At 44.0% G+C, this 8,268-nt stretch overlaps 1 protein-coding gene and 1 long non-coding RNA gene across 2 annotated transcripts in view; one reads left to right on the plus strand and one right to left on the minus strand.

Annotated features, from left to right (window-relative positions):
- epb41a (erythrocyte membrane protein band 4.1a) overlaps positions 1–2,180 on the minus strand; it is a 162,601-nt gene extending 160,421 nt beyond the window's left edge. Inside the window, exon 1 of the mRNA XM_063035512.1 lies at positions 2,057–2,180. The gene's annotated coding sequence lies outside the window, so the exon portion shown is untranslated. The remainder of the gene's footprint in view (positions 1–2,056) is intronic.
- LOC134339148 (uncharacterized) overlaps positions 1–4,825 on the plus strand; it is a 28,234-nt gene extending 23,409 nt beyond the window's left edge. Inside the window, exons 2-3 of the long non-coding RNA XR_010016348.1 lie at positions 4,137–4,313; positions 4,401–4,825. This is a non-coding gene — a long non-coding RNA (uncharacterized LOC134339148). The remainder of the gene's footprint in view (positions 1–4,136; positions 4,314–4,400) is intronic.
- The last annotated feature ends 3,443 nt before the right edge of the window (positions 4,826–8,268 follow it).

An 8,268-nucleotide genomic window follows, 5' to 3' on the forward strand; every position in this document is an offset into this window, starting at 1 on the left:
CATTACATCGGGTACAGGCATCACCAGCTACTTTAGTACAAAATAGCTTTAAAAGAATGCCAAGAATACTAGCATAGAGTGAATCTTGAAAGGCTCTTTTCCTCAAAATTTGAATTTATATTAAAAATATCACTGGAAGAATGGTCACCTTAAATAGACTCTGTAAAGGATGCATTTTTTTTTGTCCAGAGAATGTGACCAGTAAATTGCTTTTCCTTAGTACTTGGAGAGGGAGAATAAATAGATTTATACCTCTTGTGGTGTTACTTATGAATGTTGTGATTGTATCCAAGTTATTATGTCATTTGTTGAGAAAATATACAGAATATCTTAAAACCTCTTTTTACACAAGATCAAAATATAATTAATTTCATCAACTAATCCTCAAAACAGTTATTGCTGGTATTATTTTTCATGAAACCAAATATGCTTCAAAGCTGAACATGAAACTCTTGTCACTCAAATAAATACTGAACTTATTAAGACCACAAGATATAGGAGCAGAATTAGGCCATTTGGCCCTTTGAGTCTGCACCATTTCATTATGGCTGATCCATTTCTCTCAGCCCCAATCTCCTGCCTTCTCTCTGTATCCCTTCATGCCCTGACCAATCACGAATCTATCAACCTCTACCTTAAATATACCCAACGACTTGGCCTCCACAGCCGCCTGTGGCAACAAATTCCAGATTCACCACTCACTGACTAAAGATTTCACCTTCAGGAAGTTAAAATAACTTAAAATACATAATAGAAGATAAGACCAGAATTAGGCCATTTGACCCATCGGAAACATCCTCTCCGCATGCTCTCTATCGAGGGCTTTCATCATTCTTCTGAACTCCAGTGAAATACAGAGGCAGAGTGAGGAGTTAAGACACGGAACAATAATCAGTATTGCCAGTTATCTATAAGCAACAGACATTAGTGCGCTAGGACTCTGTCAATGTCATTTAAACTGAGCGCAATACTGTCTGACAGAAAACTTCAGCGCTCTTTATGTGAGCAAAAAGTTTCTTTCGTAACTTAATGGACGCTTCCCGAAAAGATACCCAAAACACTCATGAACATTTGAGCAAATACTCAGAATTTATTAATTATAAGAGACATTAAACGAAGCAGGCGATTTTGGGAAAAAAATGGATTTATAGATCAATTTAAAGATACTGTTTATGGATTTATTCTGGGAATTCAAGCACCTTTCTACAACAAATTGAGACAATTATGTCACCACTGCAGTAATATTTTTAAGCCGAGCAATTGGTCCATTTATGTTCAGAAACAGAATGTTCGATGAAGATCGTTCCGTCTAATCTTGTCAGTTCGCCCCTTACTACAGCCACTTTCCTCTTCACCTGGTTTCACCTATCACCTGCAGCTTCTTCCCTCCCCCGCTTTCTTCTTCACCCTTCCTACACAGTCCGGATGAAGATCTCGGCCCGAAGCATCGCCTGCATATCCCTCTTCGTAGACGCTGCCGCCGGTCCCGCCGAGTTCCTCCAGCATTTTATGCGTGTTGCTCTCGCATCTGCAGAATCTCTTGGAGTTCGCCGTCCTTCCAGTTACGGTTAATAGATTCCGCAGCGGTTCCCCGCTTTTTAAAAAGAAAGTTTAAAAAACGGAGCAAAAAAGAATGCAGAAGTGGAATTTCAGGTGGTGAGCAGGAAGCTGGCATGGCCCAGGTCTGGAACGGTGCCCATCGTTGCCCGCACGCACTGACTTGTGCGTTTGCCTTGGGGAGTGACCGAGGTGCAAATTCCGCAGTGCCGCTGCCGATGTCTCCCTCAGCCCCTCTCCATCACGCACCATCCTCTAAAGGACACATTAAAAGTCGGAGGCTGGAAAATTCGCCGCCACAGGAGAAAACTCATAGCACTGCCTTCGCAGCCCCCACCCCTTTACCTGGGCCGCTGCAGGTAAGCGTTGAAAACAAGCCCTGGCAACCGGCGCCGGCACTGTGGTTACGCACTTCAAACCAGGAATATCGCCGTCGGGTGACCATGACAGCGCTGCCAGATGCTTCCCGGGGATTGTGAGGTACAAGGGAAAGCCTTACCTCAAGTCGCTCGATGCTCCGTTAATTTATTATCCCCCCCTCTTTTCCAGCCCCGCTGGTGCTCTCCCGGCCCGAGGAGCCTCTTCGCAACCAACCCTGCTGACGGAATGAGTCCCGCCTCCCTCCGTTTCTGATTGGTAGCTCTTCCCAACCGCCGCCGATTGACATGGAGGTTCCCGGTGTTCATTGGTGAACTCGAACAGCACTCAAAACAAAGGTTACGCCCTTCCGTGGAGATCCCGCCCCCCCCCCCCCGCTCTCCAGTCACAGAAGTTAGGTTGAGTGACAGTAGGAGCCTCGTATTGCGCGCAATTGTTTATTTTGGAGCGGATCAAATCTCTTCTATGCATTTCGAAACGATTCTGCAGGTGCTGGAAATCCAGAGCAACACACACACACACACAAAATGCTGGAGTGCTGGAGGAACTCAGCAGGTCAGGCTGAGATAACGTTCAGTGTTTTGGGGCATGCCACTTGTAATATCAGCATCCACTCAAAACGTAGCCATGCAGCTCGTAACTGCTAGCACAGGTTGTAATGTTCTCCAAAGCAATAAAATGCCCGAGGGTTGAGATGACATTGAGAAACTGAACAGACTCGCTCTTGTGGTTTATGACATCATCCCAGAGTCTTCAAACTTTACTAAGTTTAGATGCTGTAAGTCCAAATACTTTTTGAATATTAGCGTGATTGTTCTGTAATTCTTTAATGAACCACTATTTACCCGATTTCACCTTCAGGAAGTTAAAATAACTTAAAATACATAATAGAAGATAAGACCAGAATTAGGCCATTTGACCCATCGAGTCTGCTCCAACATTTCATCATGGCTGATCCATTTTCCCTCTCAGCCCCCATCTCCTGATTTCTCCCCTTATCAGTTCATGCCCTGACTAATCAAGAAACTATCAACCTCCTCCTTAAATATACCCTATAACTTGGCCTCCACAGCCACCTGTAGCAATGGATTACACAGATTCACCACTCTCTGGCTAAAATAATTCCACCTCATCTCCATTCTAAATGGACACCCCTCTATTCTGAGGCTGTGTCTTCTAGTCTTAGACTCTCCCACCATAGGAAACATCCTCTGCACATCCATTCTATCAAGGCCTTTCAAATTTGATAGGATTCAATGAGGTTCCTCCTCGTTCTTCTGAATTCCACTGAGTAGAAGCCCAGAGCCATCAAATGCTCCTCATTTGACAAGCCCTTTGAACCCAGAATCAATTTTGTGAACCTCCTTTGAAGCCTCTCCAATATTATCACACCCTTTCTTAGACAAGGGGCCCAGAGGTGAGCCCTCGCCATGTCATTGCAATTTAAATGATTCCATCGTTTGATTTAGAAATACTTTAGTGAAGAGACGCTCTACTTAGATGCATCTATCATATTAATAAAAGCAGAAAATGCTGGAAGTAGCAAATATAGAAAGAGAAACAAGGCCTTCAAACATAAGACAAGATAAATCTTTTTATCCCGAGGGAAATTATCGTCTCAAGGTTACTGAGTCATAAATATATACTTTAAAATACAAAATGTAAGTATTGAGGTACAAAAATACAAAATGTGCATTAAAATGTATTAGTGCAAAACGTAGATGTGCAATGAAACCATATATTTATATACTTAAGCAGGAGTTGTAGAGTCTTATAGCCACAGGGAGAAAGGACCTTGGTGCACCTCGGAGGAATCAGCCTGTTACTAAAGTTGTTACTAAATATTGTATCATTTCTTAATGTATGCATTATTAAATGACAATAAAAGAGGACTGCGAGTCCTCATAATCTAATCTAATCTGTTTGTCCAGTATGTCATGGAGGGATGAGAGGGATTGTCCATAATGCGCTGTAACTCCTGCAGCATCCTCCTCTCAAACACAATCACCAGGGGATCCACTTCCACCCCCAGAATAGAACCAGCCTTCCTGATGAGGTTATCAATCTTCTTGACCTACTGAATACTTCCCAAGTTTTCTGTTTCCACTCCAGCAACTGCATTTTATCATTTTCAGCCGATGATAACGTTACTTTCTCTCCACATGCCTGATCCAAAATTGCCTTTATTTTTAATCTACCAGAAGCTGGTGCATCAAAAGTGCTGGTGACTCTCATTATCAATATCTGCCTTTTCCAAGAGGTGTCTTCCAAAATATCGGAAGTAGCCCACGTTTTTCAGACTCTTGCCATGAACCTTAATTATTGGAGGGAAATTTGGAGCAAGTTGTGTCACAACCACCAATTCAGCAGCGCAACAGGTATGGCAATTGTGCTTGTGAATATGCACCTGTCTGCTAATTGTTATTTCATTGTGACAGTATCTAACTCCATTCTCTTTGTCCTAGGGCTTGTTGAGACTTGAACAAAGCACAGCTGCCTGCTTGCTTTCGCCCTTGCCTGAGAAATTCAAGTCAATTGGCTCTGAAGACTAACAATATTCGTTTTATGTTTAGTTATTCCTTTCAGCCGCAGTGTTGGTTTTGTTTTCCATTTGAGAGTTTTAGTTAATGGCCATGTTCGGCCCAGCGTTTATTGTTTTCTTTTCCCTCTAACTCTGTTCGCATTGAAGTCTGTGAACTATCGACCCACTTCAGTGTCTCTCGCTCCGCACTTGGACCATCCCCGAACGTACTGATAAGTTGTTAGAGTATCCTCTCATCTGCTTTGGTGAAACTTTGACGATGGTGTGGAGCTTGGCTTCTGAGCATGTGCAAGCACAATTATTGTCTGCCAAGTGCAGCTTGACCATCGCGATTTCTGTGGCTCTGGAGTGTAGTTGAATAAATTCTCATTAATTCTAAAGATTATCTGTAATCCTGCAAGTGCTTTGTTGGAGTAGAGATGTGACATGGTGGCAACAAAGGTTGAGAAAGGTGTTGGGACAATATTTTGGCTTTGTTTGACACCGACTTTCACTGAGAAATGGTTAATGTCATGCCATCATGGGACCAATTTTTTTTAAGCATGTCTGGCACGTGGTATCAGGATTATGAACATTCCTGACTCGACCCTTGTATTTTTTACCAGGCCGAGTGGCCAGCTCAACACTCAACCCGGCACGGATGGAAAGCGTGCTCGGGGGTGGCCCGACCTGGATTCGAACTCGGGAACCTTCGCTCCGGAGTCTGGCGCTGATCTCACTGCGCCACCAGCCGGCCTATGGGACCAATGAAATATGGAGACATATTTCTGTGGGCAGCCAAATTTGAGGAGAGTCTTCCTTGGACCTTTGTGGTTTTCTGTGGCAGGCAATCCCTGGTCTCCAAAGTTTCTGAGTCATAATGACATAGAACACTTTAGCACAGAAACAGGCCCTTTGGCCTACCTCGTCTATGCCAAACTATTAATTGCCATGTCCTATTGACCTGTACCCAGACCATAGCCCTCCATATCCATGTATCTGTCTTAATTTCTCTCAACTATTGAAATCAAACCCACATCCACCACTTCTGCTGGCAGCTTGTTCCACACTCTCCCCACCCTCTGGGTGAAGAAGATCTCCCTCATAATACCCTTCAACATTTCACCTTTCACCCTTAACCCATAACCTCTAGTTCCAATCTCGCCTAACCTCAGTGGGAAAAGGCTGCTTGATTTATTCGATCTATACCTCTCATAATTTTGTATACTTCTGTCAAATCTCCCTTCAATGAGCGTCCCTCTATTCTGAGGTTGTGCCCTTTGGTCCTAGTCTCATCCACTACAGGAAACATTCTCTCCATATCCATTCTGCCTAAGCCTTTCAATATTCAAAAGGTTTCAATGAGGTCCCAGTGCATCTGTAGATATGAACTTCCCACTATTCAGGTGTGTAAGAAGGGCCTGAAGGATCATTGGGGAACAGAGTCACCCCAACCACAAACTGTTCCAGCTGCTGCCATCCGGGAAACGGTACCGCAGCATAAAAGCCAGGACCAACAGGCTCCGGGACAGCTTCTTCCACCAGGCCATCAGACTGATTAATTCATGCTGATACAATTGTATTTCTATGTTATATCGGCTGTCCTGTTCTACATATTATTTATTATAAATTACTATAAATTGCATATTGCACATTTAGACAGAGACATAACGTAAAGATTTTCAATCCTCATGTATATGAAGGATGTAGGTAATAAAGTCATTTCAATTCAATGTTAACCATTCATTCCCAGAAACATTCTTGTGAACCTCCTCTGCACGCTTTCCAATGCCAGCACATCTTTCCTTAGATAAGGGGCCCAAAACTGCTCACAATACCACCAATGCTTTATAAAGCTTCAGCATTATATTCTACTCCTCTTGAAATGAATGCTTAACATTGCATTTGCCTTTTTCACCACTGACTCAACCTGAAAATTAACCTTTAGGGAATCCTGCACAAGGACTTCCAAGTCCCTTTGCACCTCTGATTTTTGAATTTTCTCCTCATTTAGAAAATAGTCTATGCCTTTATTCCTTCTACCAAAATGCATGACCACTCTCTTCCCGACACTGTATTCCATCTGCCACCTTTTTACCCATTCTCCCAGTCTGTCCTGGTCCTTCTGCAAACTTCCTGCTTCCTTAATGCTACTGGCACCTCCACCTACCCATGTATCATCTGAAAACTTGACCACAAAGCCAACATTTCCATCATCTAAATCATTGACATACAAAGTGAAAAGAAGTGGTCCCGATACCAACCCCTGTGGAACACCACTAGCCACAACAGCCAACCAGAAAAGGCCCCCTTTATTCCCACTCTTTGCCTCCTGCCAGTCAGCCAATCTTCTATCCATGCCAGAATCTTTCCTGTAATTCCATGGGCTCTCATATCGTTGAGCAGCCTTATGTGTGGCACCTTGTCAAAGGCCTTTGTAAAATCCAAATTAACAACATCCACTGACTTTCCTTTGTCTATCCTGCTTGTTATTTCCTCAAAAAATTCCAATGGATTTGTCAAGCAAGATTTTCCCTGAAGGAAACCATGCTGATTTTGGCCTACTTTGAAAGCTGAGCCTTAATAATGGATTCCAAATTTACTGGAAGAAGATGCAAACAACTTAAGTGCCCTCTCAATATCTCCAATGCAGAAGCCCAAGTGATGCTCAATTGACCATGTTAAGCAAGCCACATTGTTTGCATGACACCACCTTCCCAAAACAGACACTCTATTCCCATTTGAACATCAATTTCTCAAACTTCCGGTAATTCGGTAATCCACCCCCCACCCCTTTCCTTCACCATTCCCCATTCCCATTTCCCCCTCTCACTTATCTCTTTGCCTGCCCATCGATTGCTCCTCCCCCTTCCCTTTCTTCCATGACTTTCGGTCCTCTCCTATCAGCTTCCCCCTTCTCCAGCCCTTTTATCCCTTTCACCAAATGTCTTCCCAATTCTTTGCTTCGCCCATCCCACCCCTGCTGGTTTCACCTATCACCTACCACCTTGTACTTCCTCCTTCCCTCCCCCCACCTTCTTACTCTGACTTCTAATCTCTTCTTACCAGTCCTGAGGAAGGGTCTCAGCCCGAAGCGTCGACTGTTTACTCTTTTCTGTAGATGCTGCCTGGCCTGCTGAGTTCCTCCAGCATTTTGTGTGTTTTGTGTTTATTGCTCTATTCCAAGTTTTCTTATGGGAAGAGATTATGAGGTAGACAGAGGTAAGATTCATGGAAAGAATCAAAGTCTTCCTGAGTAATAGTAATGTCCCCACTGGCTCCTGAGAATCTCTGGCCCATGACAACTCAAAGTGGTAAAAGAGCGCTTGAAGTGATATTGGGATCGTTGAGGCAATGCATTGGGAGTGTATAGAGGACTTGTGGAATTAGCAGTAAGGGAGACCATCTCACAAACTACCCCCCCCCCAGCCCCCTGCCCAGTTGGTCACCTATATGTGAAAGAATCAGCAGCTTCTATCTAGGCCTCAGGGTACATCTCAAATTGGAATGGAAGTCAATTGAGACTTGGAGGGACTGCCTAAGAAGGACAGGGCTGAGGGAGTGGAAACACATTGCTACCAAAGGAGGTGTAAGGTGCTCCTTCCTTCTGCTAGCCTCCAGGTCACCTTTGGGCAAGGTGTAGCTCCTGCTTAGCCACACCCCCCACCCCCACCAGTCAAGGTCACATGAAGCTATGGGAGCAGGTGGTGGATGGTCGTACGAGCAGCTGGTGCACATCACAATGACCACTGACGCCGGGCAGAATATCTCTGAAGAGTATTGCTGTAGGCTGGGGTCACCTGTCTTGTTAA

Source organism: Mobula hypostoma, chromosome 28, assembly GCF_963921235.1.
Source record: "Mobula hypostoma chromosome 28, sMobHyp1.1, whole genome shotgun sequence".
Taxonomy (NCBI): Eukaryota; Metazoa; Chordata; class Chondrichthyes; order Myliobatiformes; family Myliobatidae; genus Mobula; species Mobula hypostoma.